The following is an 8,651-nucleotide window of genomic DNA, read 5'->3' on the forward strand; positions in this document are numbered from 1 at the left end:
TGGAGCATCTCTCACAGATCCAAAAGAAGGCTGATCTCAACATTCAAAAATTAATTTGAACGACGTGCTTTGGAGCACATTTTTTAAAATTGCAAGTTAGTTAAATGCTTCTGCAAAAATTAGAAACGCTTTCTGAGAAAAATGGTTCTCTCCATGAACCATGAGTTACTCAGTTCTGCCTGAATTATTAGGAAATGCAGGCCAAAGCCCCGCTCAAAGGTTTTTGTCAATTGTTACCCAGTAAGTGTGGTTCCTCGCTTTATTTCTCAAGTCTTCTGGATCATCTGATCTTATTTGATTGTGGAACATGAATTTTCTTGTTTTAACCTCAACTAGGTCTGCAATCCAACTCAAAGTAGTAGACTTGGAAAATGAGGCTTTTAGCTGGGGAGAACCAAGGGCTGCCCTTGGGAGGTCAGATGCTCCAATGCAGTTTTCTCAACCTCTTGATGCTATTTGCAGTTGGCTGTGAAAGGATGGCTTTGGAATTGGCCTGGGGGGTCAATGAGAGCTAAACCAATCCTTCCTGAGAAGGGCTGCTCAGCCAGACTTGTGGGGGAGGACAGCCCCCAGACCGTGGGCTTAGAGACCGACCCTGACATGTGCTATCTGTGAGATCTAGGCTGATTCACTTAACCTCCTTGAGCCTCTGATTCTTCATCTGAAAAACAGTGTGTTTTGAAAATTAAATTAAGCAGTATCTGATAAATCAGTGCACATGAAAGATGTTCATTGAGATCACTAGCCCGATGAAAACTCCCAGGCCCACTGAAACGGATCTGACTCTCTTCTGAGAATGCAAAAATGATCCTTTTGAATTCAGTCCTTAAGGCATTAGTATAAATGAACTTGTAGGTTTGCTTAAACATCTCTGGAAAAAAGAGGGTAATCTATGAATGAGAGACTTCAATTACAGCACTCTATCCCTAAGTGTGGTATGTTCTTGGTTCATGAGAAAGTTTTCAGTGGTGCAATTTTATATGCTGAATTTAATGACATTTGGTTTTCCTTGGACTCATCTTTATAGTTGCCTTCTGGTGCAGAATGAATGGGAAACATTCAGCCTGGCACACAGTAGGTCATCAGTAGGTGGAGGTACTGTTATTACTGCTCTTTTCTCTAATTAACACTGCTCCTTGTGGGAGCGTTGCCACATTAAAAACACTAGAGTTCTGCACTGGCAACTGGGGAATCCATGCCATTGGGTTGTAGGAGGAAGGGGAAGACTGCAGGCAATGAGACACTCAATCCATCACTTGTTCCCACCAATTTCCTAAGAGCTGAGAAAAATAAGACCAATCACCTTCTCTTGAAAAAGTATATGTGGTGAAGTAATAAATTCTGGATTGCATGATGGGAGATCCAAGGTGGAGATGGATTTCCCATGCAGTAGTCCAGGCAAGCTGGTAGGATTCCTGTCTTTGGCTGTCTTAGGGGGATCTGTGAGGTCTCTAAGGTCTATTGCTGAGTCTTCAGAGCTTACCTGTATGTCCCAAACAGCCTCAGCCCCCTCCATCATGCTTTCTTGTATTGTGTCATGTTAGTATGATTATCAGTTGCTTTCACCTTATCAACAGATTCACAGCCTCCTGATGGATGATGTAATCACCATGCACTGTACATTTTCAGCACAGAATGATGCTGTTCTCTTTTATCTTCTGTATCCAGCAGGGGATGACTCAGTCAGAAAGAAATTTCACTTTACACATAGTTAGACTATGCTTCAGGCTTTCCCCAGCAGAGAACAATGGAATCTTGGCTCCCAAGCGTTGTCATTCACCTGCATCTTTCCCTATAAAGTGGGGCTGGGCCCTGTGAAATGGGTGGTCTGGTGTTGTAACAGTGGTAGGACCAGCTTCTCGGCTGTGAGTCTACATAGTGCCTGGTAGTTAGAGCAAGGGAACCTGATTTAAATAACTAGTGCAGCAAACTTTTAATTCTAATTATTCTTCTCTGGCGGCAAATTCTGAAATCCAGAAACACCCTGTGTATGTACTTTCTTTTTTGACAAAAGTAAAAGCTTGCATTTATGTAAAAAAGAGTAGATGATATCTCCCCTCTCTTTTTATATTTATATTTCAAAATTTATATTCTGCTATACAACAATGTATATTGGGGGAAGTGAGGTCAAGATTCTTTATTATATTTTAGGAAGAACTTCTAAGATGACTGAACTTTCTTCAGTCTTTCTTAATGAGGGGTCAGCAATCTTTTTCAAGGGAGGGTCTATTTTTTTAAGATGTCTGTTGACTAGAGAGAGAGCCATACAGGAGGAAATAGGGGGGATAGGGATGCATTAAGTGTTTTCTGGCTGCTGGGCAGACCCAGTTGCTGTACGATGCTGACTAATGGAGGAGTCTGAAGCCAAAGTTTCAAGCCTTCATCTGTGGTCCAGCTGCTTAAGAATGAGGACCAAAATTTTGTATGTGACCAATTTCTTCTCTCAAGACTGTCTGGTTTTCATTTTTTCTCTAATAGTTCTGCTGGAAGAAAATCCCTTAAATATCTTAACTGAAACAATGCTTATTGGAAGGGAAATCCTTCCTGGGTCAGCAAAGTTGGAGTCCTGATTGTGGAGGCTTTGTGGGCTCTCAAGAACTCCCCAGCCCATTCCTCTCTGCTTCCTTCACAGCTACCTCTGTCTGAGCCCTGCCCTGGAGGGTAGCTGGGACAGGGTACTCAGCTCTGGGGGTGAGGTCACATGTCAGTCTAGAACACTTGACCCCAGAGACCTCTGTCATTTCTTTCTCTGGGTAAGTTTCTGAGTTTCTGTAGAGCTAGAAGGCTGCCATTTGTAATGACCCTGAGGGCTATATCGGTCTCCTATATAAGAATGTTATGAAGCAATGAAGGAGGTTGGAGTCCACTGCTGGCTGCTATTGAGGCAACAGGAAAAGTCAGTACATGGCCTCTATCATTGAAAGCTCGAGTTTGGTATCACATGTGATGGGGAGAGAAAAGAAAACCATCAGTGGAACAGAGTATCTTTATCATTTTAATTTTTAATAAGGCCTCTGATGTACTTACAATATCAGATGGACTTTTCATCATCACAAACATTTAGTATGGCAGATTGCAACCTCTAAGGGTGTGAGTGTCTGTGTGTGTGTGTGTTAAACATTGTCCTGATTTCCCACGTTTTTATTTCATGAGTAATTTCCTGTTAAACATTTATGATGGGGAAAACAGTTTTTCAGAAAGTTAAACATAGAATTACCATATGACCCAGCAATTCACTATTTGGAAATACCCAGAAAAATTGAAATCAGGGTTTTGAACTGTTATTTGTACACCCTCGAAAAGGTATTGTACACAGTAATGCTACTATTATTCATAGTAACATTATTCACAATAGCCGAAAGGTGGAAACAACCCAAATGCACATCAACAGATGAATAGATACACAAAATGTGTTTATCTACAATGGAATATTGAGCCATAAAGTGGAATGAAGTACTGATACATGCTACAAAAGAATGAACCTGAAAAACATTATGATAGGTGAAAGATTTTAGACATAAAGGGTCACATATTATATGATTCCATTTATATAAAGTATCCAGAATAGGAAACTCTATAGAGACAGGAAGTATATTAATAATTGCCAGAGGCTGGGTAAAGGGGGAAATGGGGAATGAGTATTTTTTTTTAAGTCTATGAATATCAGAGATTTACTACGTTTTTACATATATATAAATTCTTTTTTTATATTCTTTTCCATTATGGTGTATCTCAGGATAGTGAATAGAGCTCCCTCTGCTATACAGTAGGACCTTGTTGTTTATCAATCCTATGTGTAATAGTTTGCATTTACTAACCCCAACCTCCCACTCCATCCCTCCCCCATCCCCCTCCCCCTTGGCAACCACAAGTCTGTTCTCTGTGTCTGTGACTCTGTTTCCTTTTCATAGATAAGTTCAGTTATGTCATATTTTAGATTCCAAATATAAGTGATATCATATGGTATTTGTCTTTCTCTTTCTGACTTACTTCACTTAGTATGCTAATAAATATATGGAATGCTTTGCAAATTTGCATGTCATCCTTGCACAGGGGTCATGCTAATCTTCTCTGTATGGTTCCAATTTTAGTATAAGTGCTGCCGAAGTAAGCATGGGAATGACTACTTAATGGGCATAGGGTTTCCCTTTGGGGTGATACAAATGTTTTGAAACTAGATAGAGGTCACTTTTGCACAACATTGGGAGTATCCTAAATGCCACTGAATTGTATACTTTAAAAGAGTTAATTTTATGTTATCTGAATTTGACCTCAGTTTAAAAAATCTATGGTGGGATTTCAAGAATCCAAGAGCAAAGCTTTAAAAACAGGTGAGAAGAATACATTTCTTTTTTTTTTTTTCTTTTTCTTTTGCAGTATGTGGGCCTCTCACTGTTGTGGCCTCTCCCATCGTGGAGCACAGGCTCCGGATGCGCAGGTTTAGCGGCCATGGCTCATGGGCCCAGCCGCTCCGCGGCATGTGGGATCTTCCCGGACCAGGGCACGAACCTGTGTCCACTGTATCGGCAGGCGGACTCTCAACCACTGCGCCACCAGGGAAGCCCAACATTTCTTAAATGCTATACACGCACATAGAGACACATACAGATGTAGATACAGAAGTCCCAATGCGGGGACTATTATATATTGGCCAGGTATAATGGTTAATTTTTTGTATCAACTTGATTGGGCCAGGGGATGCTCAGTATTTGGTTAAACATTAATCTGGGTATTTCTGTGAAAGTGTTTTCCATGAAATGAACGTTTAAATCAGTCGACTACTTAAAGCAGATTTCCTCCCTGATGTGGGTGGGCCTCAACCAATCAGTCGAAGGTCTGAATAGAACAAAAAGGCTGATTGTCCTGAGTAAGAGACAATTTCTTCTGCCTGACTGCATTCAAGCTGGAACCTTGACCTTCGCTTGCCCCCAGACTAGAAATACTTAATCTACTCTCCTGAGTCACCATCTTGCTGACTGACTCTATAGATCTTGGGACTTGTCAGTCTCCATAATTGTATGAACCAATTCCATATAATACATCTCTTTATATTTGTACCTCTGTCTATCTATCTATCATCTACCTTCTTATCTATCTCTCCTATTGGTTCTCTGGAACCAATACAGAGAACCCTAATATACCAATTTACCAAGTTTCTGACACAATTATTCCTCTTTTCATTTTCTTTCTGATCTTTCTTTCTGTTAACCTTTTCATCCTTTCTATATAATGCTTTCTTTCTGTTAACCTTTTTATCCTTTCTATATAATGCCCTATTGTCTACATGACTTTACTTCAAGTAGTCTCACACTTAATGGCAAACAAAATTGCTTATCCAACCTGAGATTAAAATTTTATCAGAAAATAAAGCTAACAATTCCACTGTTCTTTTGACCGAAAGTTAATTTTAGCAAGTGTGAAAATGTCACCAAATTATGTTTCTGTGTCTTTTTCTTCATAAGAGAAAAGGTGTTGTTTAGTTGTGTCTTTTCTGATATGCTAGCTTTATAACGAAATGTCCAGGTTCCCCTCCAATCACACAGCCCATTGGTATGTTATGAAAGAGTTTATGACTCTCATTAACTTTGATGGTTATAATTAAATGAAGCTGTGGAATAATCCAGGGCCAGCCCTTTGGAGTGCTCCTAATTCAGTTTCCATAGACATTCACGAGATGATGAGTGTAGCTAAGCCAGAGTCCATGATACTGTGATTTAAATATCTATTGTCTGAAAATAAAAATCTTTCCCTAAAGAAAAAATAAAAGGCCAGACATAGATAAAATTCAATATGGAGAGATCATTGTGTATTAGCACAGTGACATAGTGGACAAAGCTTCAGAGAAGAGGTGGCGCTTCATCTGGGTGTTGACCTAATTTAGTGGGGAAGGAAAGGTAAGAGGCAACTATTGAGCCCTTACAATGAGCTCTCATTAACTCTTACAAAAGCCTTGTAAAGAACATAGCATTACCCAGTTGTAGAGATGAGTAAACCCATGGTTTTGTCCCTGTAAACTTTGTGGCAGAAAGCAGATGTCTCAGCTATGAGAACTGAAGCTGTGCATATATGAGTGTCCTAGACATGTTTGGATGATGAGAGGTGTAGAACGAACAGGCGTTGTCTGCTGGACAGTGGACAAGAATTACAGGAGTGTCTCATTGCATCCATCCCTCCAAGAGTCTTGCACTGGCGTCCCATCATCTTATGCCTGATTCAAGGAAGACAGTGCTGCAAAAAGAAGTGAGAAAAAACAGAAAGGGCCAAGTCACTGAGCCCTCCAGAAGACATTCAGTGAGTAAGGAAGTATTCTTGGAAGGGGCAACAATGTGGCACCCAGGGGTGAAGGTAAGAGATGGAGGAGTGGGTGCAGTGTGTTAGCTTCATAGAAACAGCATCAGGCATTCCCTAGGGATGTTGAAGCAGGAGTGGAAAGTGTCAGTTGTTAGACAAAGAAGTCTCTCTGGAGCAGAGGGGAGGTATTTTCCAGAGATGCTGAGAATTCTGAGCAAAGGGGTCAGGAAAAGTGCAAGTTTAGGGCCTGCCTTAGTGAGTGGGGGCTGAGTCTGATACCTGGTGCTACCACCATCATGACCCTGAGTTTACCTCTGCCTGTAGTGGCCTGGAAAATACACAATGGTAGGTATACCATTCTTTGTGTGAGGTTCTCAACTTCGTGAAATGGAAGCACAATTGGATTCTAATAAATATACTCAAAAAGAATGGACAAGTTGATCAATGCTGCAGAATACAATTCAGAAGGCAATCAGCGAATATTTACAGCTTTAGTATATGATAAAGGTAGACTTTCAAACCAGTGTGTAATGAATGGTGTTGAAATAATTTGTTATCCAAATCAAAGTAATCAAATTAACTTGGGAAAAAGTAAAGTTAGTTCACTTTCTTACACCATGAAAACAAAATTCTAGACAAACCAAATTCCTAAACAACTAAAACATCACAAAAGCATTAGAAGAAAAGTAGAATATATTTCTAACCTTGGGAGTAGGAAAGGATTTTATAAGAAACAAAATGCAAAAGCAATACAGAAAACAGACAGCTACATCAAATGATGTCAGGGACACATATCCAACTCTCAATGGTTACAATGAAGCCCTTTTTCTTGGTTTGAGGTGAACAAAGACATGTCAACTCTCCCTGTCTCCATGGGTGTGGGGTCCAACAGCTTTCACCCAAAACCCTTACTCACCATGTAATGTCCTTCTCAAAATCTTTTTATGCCCTAAACATGGTCCATGGATGAAAACCATTGATGTCCTCCATACTGATCTTGTATCTCACGTTGGAATAGAGCTTCTATTATCTTGGAGCCTCAGCCAAAGCTAAGGTTAAATAGCTTCATTTTAACATCTCTGTGTGTGTGTGTGTGTGTGTGTGTGTGTGTGTGTGTGTGTGGTGGGGGGGTTGTGCACATGTGTGCACGCACAGGCATGTGTCTGATGACACTTCAAACTGATAGCACTAGTAATCCCAGGGAGGGGAATTGAGTAGAGTGGTGAGTTGTCAAGTGGGACTTCAACTTTATCTGTAATTGTTTCAATTTTTATAGTGACAATATATTCATGGATTACTTGGGTAATTAAAAATAAATGAAATTAACTGTAGTCTGTGCTTGTTGAGTTTCTGCAACTTAACTTCTATCTGCCAATGAAATAAATCTGAAACCTTTCATTTGGGTTAATCGCCCAACTAAATGTGTTGCTCTGTTGGAAGAAAACCAAATTGTGAGGCACTATTCAGGGCTCTGTGCTGTGGATTGCTCATATGGTCTCAGCATTGGTCTTTTGCTGTTCCCTCTTTCTAGATATGTACTCAGTATGTAATATACATTTGCTCTGACACTTTGACTTCCTGGCCCCTGGCTGACCTAAAGGGATAAACAACAAATCCAGCAACTTTCTCTCTTGCAAACATGAGAGAGTACATAGCTACCTGGTTCATTTCCAGCTGGAAGCAAAGCACAGTAGGTAGGGTATTTACTCCTACCATGAAATGAAAATGGATCTCTATTTGGCTTCCCAAAATAAGCTGAAAAAATCACTTTTCCGGTGTTCAGAGCATCCTGGGGATATTTTGGTAAAGTGGCAGAGGCATAAAATGAACAAGGAGATTAGTCTTAGCACGTAATGTAACTTTGGCTGGAAGCACACATAGCAAGGCATGGCAGTAAAGGCACAACCCCCAACCTTCTCCAGGTGTGTTTCCTCCGGGCAGTTTCTCACACTGCATTAATAATACCTTAATGATACCCATTTGGTGTTTTATAAATATTTCAAAGTATTTCTACATTTCCATTGGCCCATTTTACATCTATCATGTGCCCACAATTGTTGGTTGTGGGGTTTGGAACAGAAAGAGCCATTTTTTTCTCCCACAGGAAGTTCAGAGTATAGTTCAGGGATGCAGACACTTAAGCCAATATTAAGTGTCAAGTTTCCCTTCCATTAAGCAAGGAAAATGCCATGAGAGAAAGAAACACAGGAGCTGTGGGAGAACAGAGCAGAGCATTGGGAGAGGTGTAAGAGAGCAGGGCCGCTTTAGGAAGAGGAAATGGCATGTGCAAATGCACCGAGGCATAGAATTGTACCTTGGGTTTTGAGGAACATAAGTTATTGAGGGCAGGACATGAGCAT

General features: G+C 40.4%; 1 non-coding gene across 1 annotated transcript; it reads right to left on the minus strand.

Moving 5' to 3' along the window:
* Nucleotides 1-4,008: 4,008 nt before the first annotated feature.
* On the minus strand, nt 4,009-4,115 carry LOC117311256 (U6 spliceosomal RNA). The gene has a single exon (XR_004525481.1). It is a non-coding gene; the product is annotated as a U6 spliceosomal RNA (small nuclear RNA).
* Between the last annotated feature and the right edge of the window lie 4,536 nt (nt 4,116-8,651).

The sequence above is a fragment of the Tursiops truncatus genome, chromosome 2 (assembly GCF_011762595.2).
Source record: "Tursiops truncatus isolate mTurTru1 chromosome 2, mTurTru1.mat.Y, whole genome shotgun sequence".
In the NCBI taxonomy this organism is placed as follows: domain Eukaryota; kingdom Metazoa; phylum Chordata; class Mammalia; order Artiodactyla; family Delphinidae; genus Tursiops; species Tursiops truncatus.